Genomic DNA, 13,145 nt, shown 5'->3' with positions numbered 1-13,145 from the left:
GTTTGGAAACCTCCACCTAGATTTCAGAGGATGTATGGAAATGCCTGCGTGTCCAGGAAAAAGTTTGCTGCAAGAGTGGAGCCCTCATGGAGAACCCCTGCTAGGGCAGTACGGAAGGGAAATGTGGGGTTGGAGCACCCACACAGTGTACCCACTGGGGCACTTTCTAGTGGAGCTGTGAGAAGAGGGCCACTGTTCTCCAGACCCCAGAATGCATCTGGAAAAATTGGAGACACTCAACACCAGCCAGGAGAGGGCTGTACCCTGCAAAGCCGCAGGGGCGGAGCTGCCCAAGACAGTGGGAGCCCACCTCTTGCATCAACATGACCTGGATATGAGGCATGGACTCAAAGGAGAATATTTAGGAGCTCTAAGATTTAATGACTGTGCCACTGAATTTTGGACTTGCATGGGACTTGTAGGCCCTTTGTTTTAGACAATTCCTCCGATTAGAAATGGGAGCCTTTATCCAATGCCTATACCCTCACTGTATCTTGGAATTAACTAACTTGCTTTTGATTTTACAGACTCCTAGGCAGAAAGGACTTGCTTTATCTCAGATGAGACTTTGGACTGTGGACTTTTGAGTTCATGAAGAAATGAGTTAAGACTTTGGAGGACAGTTGAGAAAACATGATTGTGTTTTGAAATGTGAGGACATGAATTTTTGGAGAAATGAGGGGTGGAATAATATGGTTTGGCCCTGTGTCCCCACCTAAAGCTCCATAATCCCCACATGTCAAGGGAGGGACCAAATGGGAGATGATTGGATCATGACGGTGGTTCCCCCATGCTGTTCTAGTGATAGTGAGTGAGTTCTCACAAGATCCGAGAGTTTTATAAGACAGGTTTCCCAGGTTTTGCTCATTCTCTTTCATGTGCCACCATGTAAGATGTGCCTCTTCCCCTTCCACCATGATTGTAAGTTTCCTGAAGCCTCCCCAGCCATGCAGAACTGTGAGTCAATTAAACCTCTTTTCTTTATCAATTACCCAGTCTGAGGTATGTCTTTATAGCAGTGTGAAAATGTACTAATACAGTAGGGGACATAAATAATTAAACCATATAGTGTTAACTGGTCTTCATCCATGAAACTGTCACAAAAATATTCTTTTTCATTTTAACACAGTCTCTAGAAGTTTTGGCATACACTATGATTCAATCTAGCATCATGGCATTAAACACAATTTAAATAATAATGATCCTCAAATTTTTATTTATAACCAAATCTTTTCCCTGAGACTTAGGTTTATATATCCAAGCACCAAGTCATTTCTTCTGCTTGGGCATCAAAAAGGTATCTCAAAGTCAACATGTTAAAACCTAAGACTTGATTCCTTCCTATACTTGACAAAGTATTTTCCTCCAAGTCTTTGTCATTTCAGAAAACAGCAATTTCATTCTTCCAGTGGCTTATACCGAATGCTGTAGTTACTCTTGCCTCTATTTTTCTTCTCACATCTATATCCAATACCTCACTAAATATTACTAGTTTGAACTTCAAAATATGTCCAGAATCTGCACAGGAAGCAAAGCTTTTGGAACAATTTAGCCATTAGCATTCCACGTATACAAAGCCAAGGAAACATCAATAGCTCTAACAATATATTAGTAACACTCTAAATTGTCTCCTTGTGTCTTTCTTTGCCTTCTTGCTTCTGACATGGATCCCAGTACTTCTGCCTCCTGGTACCCATGCCTTTATGTAATCTCTTCCCCTTGAATGTAGGCTGGACACAATGACTTACTTTTTTTTTTTTTTTTTAAAGCATATATTTAAGATGGGTAACATGATGTTTTGATATATACATATACACGCACAGCAAAATGACTGCTATAGTCAAGCAAATTAACCTATCTATCATTTCACATAGTTAAATTTCCTTTGTGTCTGTCATAAGCATCTAAAATCCACATAGCAAATATCCCAAATACAACATTAACTATAGTCCCCATGTTGTACATTAGATCTCTGGATTTGCTTACCCTATATATGTACAACATTCTATCCTTTGACCTATATCTCCCCATATCCTCTCCACTCCCACCACCCCTAGCAGACACTCTATCTCTGTGGTTTTGACCCAATTTTTTTTTTAGATTTTGTGTATAAGTGAGATAATGCAGTATTTTTCTTTCTGTGTCTGGCTTAATTCACTTAATATAATATCCTCCAGTTCATGCTGTGGCAAAGGGAAGAATCTTGTTCTCTCTCTTTTTTCTAAATGTTACTTGTATAAATGTAAGGGTACAAATGCAGTTTTGTTATGTGGATACGTTGTGTAGTAATGTAGTCTGGGTTTTTAATGTAATCATCACCAGAATACTGCACATTGTACCTATTAATTAATTTCTCATCCATCACCACCCCCTCACTCTCTCATCCTTCAGAGTCTGCAATGCCTATTATTCTACTCTATGTCCAATTATACACATTATTTGGCTCCCACATATAAAGGAGAAAATGTGATATTTGACTTTATGTTTCTGGGTTGTTTCACTTAAAATAATGACCTCCAGTTCCATTCATATTGCTGCAAAAGCTATGATAGCATTCTTTTTTACTCCTTCTTTTTTATTTTATTTTTATATATTTATTTATTTTTGAGACGGAGTTTCATTCTTGTTGCCCAGGCTGGAGTGCAATGGCATGATCTTAGCTCATGGCAACCTCCACCTCCCGGGTTCAAGTGATTCTCCTGCCTCATCCTCCTCCTTGTTTTTAAAGGCTGATAATATTCCATTGTATATGTATACCACAGCCTCTTCATTCATCCATCAATGGACAATTCAGTTGTTTCCATACTTGGCTTTTAATGAAACAAACACAGTAGAAGTGACAGAATGTTATTTCTATGATTAGGTTACAAAAGACTGACTTTTATCTTACTAGATTTCCTCTCTGGCTCTTCATATTTGCTTGTCCTGATGAAGAGGACTACTGGGTAAGAACTGAGAATGGCCTCTGGCCATTAGCCAACAAGGAGCTAAGGCCCTCAGTCCAACAGCCCTTGAGGAATTGAACCCCGCTGAAAACTGAATGAGGTTGGTAGTAAATTCTGCCGCAGTTGAACCTTTGCATTTATGAGGCCCCAGTCAACACCTTGATTACAAATTTGTGAAGACCCTTAAGCAGATGACCCAGCAAAGCCATGCTCAATTTCTGACCCACAAAAATGGGTGTTGTGTTAAGTTGCTGAATGCTGATGCCATTTGTTACACAGTAATAGTTAACTAATGTATCTTACTGAAGTCTAACCTTAAATGCAGCCAAAAGGACTGTAAAAGTCAGATCAAGCTGCTCCTCTACCTAAAAATCAACCAATAGCTTTCAATCTTACTTGGGGTAAAAGCCAAAATCCTATGCTAGGCGTTGTGGTCATATTTGATCAGGCCGCCATTAGTTCTCTATCTCCTGTGATTCTCACTCTTGTATTTTGTTTCACAAGGACCTGTTGGTGGTTCTTGAACCTACAAGCATGCTACCTTATTTAGAGTCTTTGCTCTTGCTTTTTCATCTGCTTGAAAACTTTTCTCTGTAAAACCGTATGGTTTGTTCCTTCACTCTTTTTGATCTCTGCTCAAATATCTCCTTATCAGTAAGACCTTCCCTAATCACCTTATAAAGTATAAACAATTTTCCTCCGTGGCCCTTTTACCTTCCCTAATATATTCTTCTCTCTATGTATCTACTTATGCCTTGACCTATATACATATATATTATAAGTAATTATATGTATTATTTTCCCCCTAACAAAATAAAAGCTCAAGGAAGGAAAGGACTGATGTGTTTGCTGCTGTATCCCCAGTGCGAGAACAGAGTTTAACATGTAAATGTTCAATAAACATTTGTTGAATAAACGAACTACTGTTTCTGTATCAGTGAAATTGGAACATCTGACAGTTGTAAACATTTAAGGAGAGAAAAACAAGGACGGGACAGTGCTCTACTCAGGAGCTATCATAGAAACAGCACATAAATAGTCATAAGAATATAAATTGCTATTAACAAGCTACCATTGACTAGAATATGGAGCAAAATTATAATTTAATGGTATTATAAACTAGCAATTTTTCACATAAAGAAAAAAATCTATTTCATAATCACAGACTGTACCCCTAATCTTGGCTAATCATCTTGCAAATGCCTGCGATTAGTCACAATGGCTAATGTGAAAGGGAGTGCCAGTGGCTCGGGCAGCACAATCCATCACCAACACAGGGGAAATAACTCAAATTTTGTATCCTACTAATGGCAGGTCAGTAGCATCAATTTTGTATTTGAAGGGCAATCTAAACCAAATTCCCTAAAACACACCAAATTTTTTATAACCGGTCTTCGCTAAAACTAGCATTATCTAGCAATACAACAGATTTCACATTTTAAAAAAGTTTGTAGCAATTGGGAAAGCAAGAGAATTAAAAGTACAAAAAAACACAAAAAAACACAAAACCTTGTAAGGCAATCTTGTTGGTTGTTTTAATAGAAATTTTAAATGTATGACTATCTTAAAGGACATAATTTTATCGAAATGTCAGAATATCTTACTCATTTTTTAAATGGAACCTAACAATTTGATTCAAATTGCCTTTCAATACCAATACTATGTATTGAGAACAGATTGAAAGGTACGCTATATGACCTTATGGGGAATTACTGTTGCATCCATGCTATGATGTAATGTGTTAACACTGGAAGCTGAATATAAGAGAGTAATAGGAACCTCTAACAATGCCCAGAAAGGCAAAAAGCTAAGTGAATTAGGTATCTCAAGACATTAAAGATGATAAGGATTTTTCAACTGTTTGGAGCAAGAAAATAAATGATGGGATAGGCCTACTTTTCAAGGATAACAACGGACCCGGCACAGTGGCTCACGCCTGTAATCCCAGCACTTTGGGAGGGCAAGGCAGGTGGATCACCTGAGGTCAGGAGTTTGAGACCCACCTGGCCAACATGGTGAAATCTCGTCTCTAATAAAAATACAAAAAATTAGCCAGATAGGGTGGCAGGTACCTGTAATCCCAGCCTCTCGGAGGCTGAGGCAGGAGAATCACTTGAACCCAGGAGGCAGAGGTTACAGAAAGCTGAGGTTGCATCATTGCACTCCAGCCTGGGCAACAGAGTGAGACTCCATCTCAAAAAAACAAAACAAAACAAAACAAAAAAAACCAAAAACAACAACAACAAAAAAACATTGTTAACAGGTGATAGAATACTAAAATATTTCTATTTGGTCTCCTTCAAGTTAGAAAGGTCCAATTTAAGAAAAAAAAAAAAAAAAAGGAATTCTAGCCCAACATAGCTGAAAAGATAGTAAAAAGGGAACTTAGTCACTCTGAATTTAAGTCTCTAGGACCAAGCAAATTACATCCTCAAAAGCTGAAGGAATTTGTAGATGGAATCTCAGCACTGCTATTTGATATGAAGAGAAGAGTAGTGTAGAAGTCAGAAAATTAAAGGTAGCTCTATGTTGCTCTGTTTAAAAAATAAAATATAGAAGTTTTTTAAAAGCAACAGCTGTAGATCTCAGACAAAATCTAAGAGAGGATCTATTAAGCAAATATATTGTAAACATCTGGAAAATGAAGTACTGATAGTTCTGCATCAATGCGGGCTCACAAACACAAGGTCTAAATTGAACTATTGCCTTTGCTGTTGGTTTGCATTTGGTTTGTTGTCTGTTTTATTTTCAGAAGGCACAGGTTTGGCAGCAAGAGCTCCCTGAGCTTTGGAGTCGAGGAACTGAACATGGATTTGAATCCTGGCTCTACTACTTGTTGTCTGTTTTATTTTCAGAAGGCACAGGTTTGGCAGCAAGAGCTCCCTGAGCTTTGGAGTCGAGGAACTGAACATGGATTTGAATCCTGGCTCTACTACTTCCTTCCTGGGCAACCTTGGAGAAGACACATCACTCCCTCTCTAAGGCTGTTTATTCATAAGGCTGCCGCAAAGGGCTGTTGTAAAGATTCCACAGGCCAATCAAAACGGTGCTCCTTGCACCGTTCCCCAGCACATGGTTGACTTAGTATTAGAGACCGGTGGAAATCCTCCATTTCTCTATCTCTGTATTCTCTCGGAGAGAGACTTTAGCTATAGTAACACACATGAATTCTCTTCCTACTCCTCTTATTTATCTTATCTGTAAACATGGGAGAAGAAAGTTGGGTCTGTCCAGCTCAAACTCTTTTCTCTTGGAGCCAGCTTACAGGAAGGATACATGCATTCTTGTCACCTTTTTTTGCCAAGCACAAAGCTTATTAAGTCAGATTTGAATCATGCAAAGGGCAGGAACATGGTTGTCCAACACTGTCTATGACTCAGTAGGTAAAATCATCTAATGTAGGAGGATATCTGAAAACCCTGGTGGCCATGGGTTAAACCACCTTTTGCTGTTTTTATCAGGAGTAAAGCTGATATACTAATTTCCATCTAAGCCTGACTTCTGTGTCTTTATTAGGGGTCAATTTTGTAGAGAGAAGTAGAAAAAAGTATTATCGGGTAGATCAACTAGGACCTCAACTAGGTGACAATAACAATGGTGATGGTGATGAAACCAGTGTATTGGGATAATTCTGCTTAGATATTTTACACTTGAATCTCAGTTTCTTAAATGTCAAAAGCGTTTAGTGCTGCCTGCTAAGAAAATGGTAAAATGCATGTAACCATATAAGTAATACATTACATAGTACCCCAAAAAGCATTGACTAATAATAGTTAATAATTATTGGCACCAAGCACTTAGCTAAATGCTTCACATGCACCATCTTACATATTCTTCTCAACAGTCATATGAGGCAGATATTGTAATTCCCCATTTTATAAGTGAGAAAACTAGAGTTCAAAGTGATCAAGTGACTTGCCTAAGGTCACACAGCTAACAAATAGGAAAGTCAGGATACAAACACAGGTCTGTCTAATTCCAGAATTCGTACTCTGATAAAGAACCAAAAAACTTCACGTGGCTTGTTGCCCATTTTTATGAATACAGTTTCATTGGAACACAGCCAGGCTCATTTACTTATTGTCCATCGCTACTTTTGTGCTATAATGGAAGAATTGAGCACTTGCAACAGAAACCATATGGTTTGCAAAGCTGAAAATATTTACTACCTGGGCCTTTTCAGAAAAAAACTGCATACCTTTGCTTTACTCTAAACCATTATGTAATGTTCTTTCACTTGAACATCTTGAAGGAGTCTATCTCATGCTATAAAAATGAATCAAAACTAGTCCTTTGCCTAACACTGGGGGACTAGATAAAATCTTGAACTATTTGAGGTATACTCATTTCTTTTTCTTTTTTTTTTTTTTTTTTTGAGACGGAGTCTCGCTCTGTTGCCCAGGCTGGAGTGCAGTGGCCAGATCTCAGCTCACTGCAAGCTCCACCCCTGGGTTCACGCCATTCTCCTGGCTCAGCCTCCCGAGTAGCTGGGACTACAGGCGCCTGCCACCTCGCCCGGCTAGTTTTTTGTATTTTTTAGTAGAGACGGGGTTTCACCGTGTTAGCCAGGATGGTCTCGATCTCCTGACCTCGTGATCCGCCTGTCTCGGCCTCCCAAAGTGCTGGGATTACAGGCTTGAGCCACCGCGCCCGGCCTTCTTTTTCATAAATTGAAATTTAGCAAAATACTTTGATAGCCCCATAATGTTCCCTTTTTTTTACTTACTTTTCTTCCTAGAGCTTCATTCAGCACTGATTTCAAATCATTCCAAGCTCCTTAATGGTGTTTTGTTTTGTTTTGTTTTGTTTTGTTTTGTTTTAGAGTCTCACTTTGTCACCAGGCTACAATGGAGTGGTGTGATCTTGGCTCTGCCTCCTGAGGTCAAACGATCCTCCCACTCCAGCCTCCCTATTAGCTGGGAATACAGGCATGCACTACCGTCCCTGGTTAATATTTTTGGAACTTTTTGTAGCAATGGGTTTTTACCGTGTTGCCCAGGCTGGTCTCAAAGTCCTGGACTCAAGAGATTTGCCCCGCCTCAGCCTCCCAAAGTGCTGGGATTACAGGCGTGAGCCACTACGCCTGGCCTGTATCTCTTGACTATACCAGATTTGACCCTTTGAAAGAACCAAAACAATTGCTAACAAATACAACTCTTAGAACCAACTTCCCAACTGAATATGTGGCGTTTTTTTCCACTTTATATTATGAAAATTTTCAAACATATGCAAAGTAGAGTGAACAATGTACTAAATCCCTGTGCATCTATCATCTGGCTTCAAAATTATCTACTTCAAGGCTAATCTTTTTTTTTTTGAGAGGGAGTCTCGCTCTGTCACCCAGGCTGGAGTGCAGGGGCATGATCTCAGCTCACTGCAAGCTCCGACTCCCAGGTTCATGCCATTCTCCTGCCTCAGCCTCTCGAGTAGCTGGGACTACAGGCGCCTGCCACCATGCCCAGCTAATTTTTTGTATTTTTAGTAGAGACGGGGTTTCACCGTGTTAGCCAGGATGGTCTTGATCTCCTGACCTTGTGATCCACCCGCCTTGGCCTCCCAAAGTGCTGGGATTACAGGCGTGAGCCACCACGCCCGGCCTTGAAGGCTAAGCTTGTTTCATCTATAAATCTTCCCCTAACCCCCACCAGACTGTTTGAAATAAATTGCAGACAATATATGGTTTCAGTACTAAATACTACAGGTCCTTTTAGCACAGAGTTAGGGCACGTAAACCAATAGGATATGAGTTCCTATGTTCTAAGAGTACATAGAAGCTGCATACTCTTTAGTACTGGCAAACCTGTAATCTGGCTCAAGCTCAGATATTTATACTAATTCTCTGCTTGCAGGAATGGCATTGTATAATACATTTTCTGTCAAAGGAAGGATCACTTTAAGAGAACATGCTGTTCAAAAGCCATTAGGAAAGGAGTTCAGGCACTGTCATAGCAGTTCATCTCATGTGGTATCACGTGATCTCCATTCTTCACCCAGCAGCAAATCCCCAGAGCGCCAGGAATAAGACAGAGTCCATGTAATAAATGACATGAGGGCAAGAAAGAAGACAACCTCAGTCATGATGTGCCAACAAAAATAATAAATATTTCACCTGCCATATCTCCTTGCAAGATTTTATAGCAAAGTTACTAAGACTATTATATACTTCTCAAGATTACCATGATAATACAGCGATTGCTGTTGAAAGCTGTCTTCTAAGTGAAGTTACAATTTATCTTTTAAAGAGGACAGCACAAATTAGCCATTTATAAATGTTCTTGAAAGCCAGATGTGTAATTTTGCTCTATGCAAAACAACTAAAAAAGATTTTGTAGAAAGCCAGCTATTCAAATATCACTTAACATAACCTTTTGATAAGATGAAGCTAAGTATATTGTTCACTATATTAAGGGAGAATACCATTCTGCATAGTTTTGGTAATGTCTCAGTAGGGAAGCAAAGTCAGAATTTATTGAGAATCAGTTTAGTTCAAGGTAGGTATTTCAGTGCGAGGAAGCTTGGTTAGAACTGTGTAAAGATTAAGATACAAAAGCCCAGGATTGCTGAAAACAGCAAGGTGAGACATTCAAAGAATCATAGAGTGCAAACCATCTGTTGATGATTTTCAGTGAAGAATTGGTGGGCATTTGGGGAATGAAGACACACCAATAAAGACAATGGGAAAATAAAGTCATGTTAAGGTAAACAGTTAACTGTCGAGGGAGTGAGGGGAGCAGGCATTTCGGCTCCTCAGTGTCCAAGCCATGAGGGAGGGCAGGTGGGTTCAGTTCTTGACCTTCATATTCAAATCAGAAAGATTGTCATTGAATAAGCTGCAGATAGGTAGATAAATTATATAACATAGACAAGGTATATACATATGTTTATAGATAATCTCTCTATACATTTGTTTTTAATGTAATGTAGTATAGACAGTGTTTAGTTGGTCCAGCAGGTTTGTGATTAAGATGCTAGTAAAGCATCTCTGAGCCAGACATGGGGGCTCATGCTGTAATACCAGCACTTCAGGAGGCTGAGGTGGGAGGATCATTTGAATCCAGGAGTACAAGACCCGTCTGAGCAACACAGTGTGATTCTCTCTCTTAAAAAGAGGGGAAAAAGTAGCCAGGTGTGATGGCCCGAGCCTACAGTACCAGCTACTCCAGAGGCTGATATGAGAGGATCACTTGAGCCCAGGAAGTCGAGGCTGCAGTGAACTGTGATTGTACCACTGCACTCCAACCTGGGGGACAGAGCCAGACCCTATCTCAAAAAAAAAAAGGAAAAAAAAGAAAAAGAAAAGAAAAAAGGGTCTCTAAACATGATCCATTGGATATCTTTTCTCTTCTTCATTTATGAGTTTTGCCAGTCTTCTTTCTTGTATCTTCTGAGGTGTGGCCCTACTTCATTCTCCTCATCTTTAATCAGAGGCTTATTACCAGCCGCAGAGAACTTTCAGTCCTGTAGAGAATTATTTCCAGTCTCTGCATCTGTGATTGTTCAAAGTTTACATTATTGATACAGACACATCATCATCTCCAGTAAAAATGGAAGGTCTTTCATCTTTTCTTTCCACATAATGAATACTCCTAGTTACTTAGAACTCAGGAATTTCTTTTCTTTCTCTGTATTTTGCAGTAATTCTAAAATGAGTTGTGGATATTAACACTATTAAACATCCTCCCTGAGAGCAAGAGTTTAGAAGTCTTAATGCTTCTGCTTCTTATCTTTATGTTTATTTTATTTATTTATTATTTATTTTTGAGACAGACTCTATGTTACCCAGGCTGGAGTGCAGTGGTGTGATCTCAGCTCACTGCAACCTCTGCCTCCTAGGTTCAAGCAATTCTCCTGCCTCAGCCTCCTAAGTAGCTGGGATTACAGGCGTGTGCCACCACATCTGGCTAATTTTTGTATTTTTAGTAGAGACAGGGTTTCACCATGTTCACCAAGCTGGTCTCAAACTCCTGACCTTGTGATCCACCCACCTTGGCCTCCCAAAGTGCTGGGATTACAGGTGTGAGCCACCAGGCCTGGCCTGCTTCTTAGCTTTAAGTCCATATGCCTACACTGTATTTATATTATCAGCAGAGGATGAATTACAGAGACATTTGGGAGGTCCTAAATCATTGGAATGTACTAGTTATATAAGTGAGGGGAAAAACCAAAGAGTTAAATTTCCAATATTACTTTCTTATTTCATTATATCTCATGTCATTATATGGCTAGTGTTCACCCCTACTCAAAAGAAGGCTCACACAATACATGTTCTACCTGCCTGTGAAATGAGAGAAAATGTTATGCTTTCTTTAGGTTGTTAGTGTTTCAGCTTAGAAATTGTCAATTCAGGAAGAATATCTGGTGAAAGAGATAGTCAGACCTCAAAGACCTTGGTCCTGTATTTAGAGATTTTTCATTAGTTTTCTCTGCTACCTAGAGAGGGTGTGGCTCCCTCCATGACATTTTCTTCTGAGAAGGAACACAGGACTCTTCTCTCAATTCTTCATGGTGCAGCTGGAAGCAGACTGAAAGATTGAAAGTAATTTACTGAGTACTGAAGGCTAAAAGGTACAAAAAGGGAAAGACATACCAAAAATAACTTGCTACAAAATGATCAATTTTATGCTATTTTCTTAGTCCATTTGTGCTCAAAATATCTGAAACTCAGTAATTGATAAAGCACATACATTCATTGTTCACTATGATGGAGGCTGGAAAGTCCAAGATCATGGTTTGATATTTGGTGAGGATTCAGTCTTTGCTTCCAGGATGCTGCACTGAATGTTTTGTCCTCACCTGGCAGAAGACAAAGGGGTAGCACTTTTATAAGGCACTAATATATTCATGAGAGTAGAGGTCTTGTGACTTAATCACTTCCCTAAGGGCCCACCTGTTAATACTACCACAAAGGGGATTAAGTTTCAACATGAATTTTGGAGGGGAACCATTCAATCCACAGCAATTATATAATTCATTTATCATCTACTGGGAGGTCCTTGTAGAACTTCTTTCTTACTAGTTCCATTCCTAGTTCCAGATCTGCTTCAATCAAGCTAAGGTAATTCTTCTCATTACCTACAAATATAGTCTATCACATGACTGGACTTGTTGGAGACCAAACCCAGTAAAGTGATTCCAAAAGGAAGATGGAAATGTCCCTTTCTACCTGCCTTAGATCTGTCAAAGACACAAGCTGATCAAGTAAGGAGATTGATTTTATTCTTACTGTTGCTATAGGGAGTACACCCTAGATCTTAAGATCAGAGTTTCTCAGCAGGGTGGTTTTCCCTTAGGCTTTTATGGTGGTAATAGACAAGGTACTAGTAAACTACAGCTGAAATTGTTTTGCAATCAGGAGAGGCTTAGTTAACTAGTTAAAGAGGAAATTTTCATCTCTGTGGTTAATTTCAGGACAAATACAGTTTTAATCTTAGCTAATCACTCATGAGACAAAGAATAAGAAATTGGCTAAGGGGAAAAGAGGAAGGGTACATGTCTGGCCTTGTCAGCAGGTTGAGAAAATGGGGGAAAGTTATATGTTTGGCCTCATGTTTGGCCTTGTGTATTAGTCAGGGTTCTCCAAATAAACAGAACCAATAGAATAGAACAGAAGAGAGAAAGAAAGAGAGACAAAAAGAGGTATTTAGTGAGGTTGTCTCATGTGATTATGAAGGCTGAGAAGTCCCTTGATCTGTTTTCTGCAAGCCAGATCTGTTCTCCTTCTGTGACATTATCCAGGAAAGCTGGTGTTTTAGTTCCAATCCAAGCCTGAAGACCGGAGAACCAGGTATCTGAGGGCAGGAGAAGATGGATGGCCCAGCTCAAGTTGGGAGAGCAAATTTGTCTTTCTTCTGTCTTTTTTTGTTCTCTTTGGGCCCTCAAAAAATTGGATGATATTCACCAACATGGGTGAGGGTGATCTTCTTTACTTAATCTATCAGTTCAAATGATAACCTCTTCTGGAAACACCCGCACAGACATACTCAGAAATATTGTTTTACCAGCAATTTGGGCATTCATAACCCAGTTACACTGACACATAAAATTAACCATCACACTTTATCACCCCTCCCTCCGTTTTGTTTAAGACAACCATAAGCTTATTCTTAAATAACTACACAGGGCAATGAGGAATGTCCAAATTTATACCATTGTCAAATCAGTTTCAGTTTTGTTGTTTAAATCTATCCAAGGTTGTAGTCT

At 39.4% G+C, this 13,145-nt stretch overlaps 1 long non-coding RNA gene across 4 annotated transcripts in view; it reads right to left on the bottom strand.

Annotated features, from left to right (window-relative positions):
* LOC123573552 (uncharacterized) overlaps positions 1 to 13,145 on the bottom strand; it is a 45,130-nt gene that overhangs the window by 13,533 nt on the left and 18,452 nt on the right. For 2 of the 4 annotated variants that reach the window (XR_010586773.1, XR_006698152.2), the window contains one exon: positions 11,630 to 11,738. The exons of 1 other annotated variant lie outside the window; for it this stretch is intronic. This is a non-coding gene — a long non-coding RNA (uncharacterized lncRNA). Of the gene's footprint in view, positions 1 to 10,894; positions 11,468 to 11,629; positions 11,739 to 13,145 lie in introns of those variants that run through there. One more of the 4 variants, XR_010586774.1, reaches the window with a different exon arrangement.

Source organism: Macaca fascicularis, chromosome 5 (genome assembly GCF_037993035.2).
Source record: "Macaca fascicularis isolate 582-1 chromosome 5, T2T-MFA8v1.1".
In the NCBI taxonomy this organism is placed as follows: domain Eukaryota; kingdom Metazoa; phylum Chordata; class Mammalia; order Primates; family Cercopithecidae; genus Macaca; species Macaca fascicularis.
Note: the sequence above shows the minus strand (reverse complement) of the source record. Positions and strands in the feature narration are given on the sequence as shown.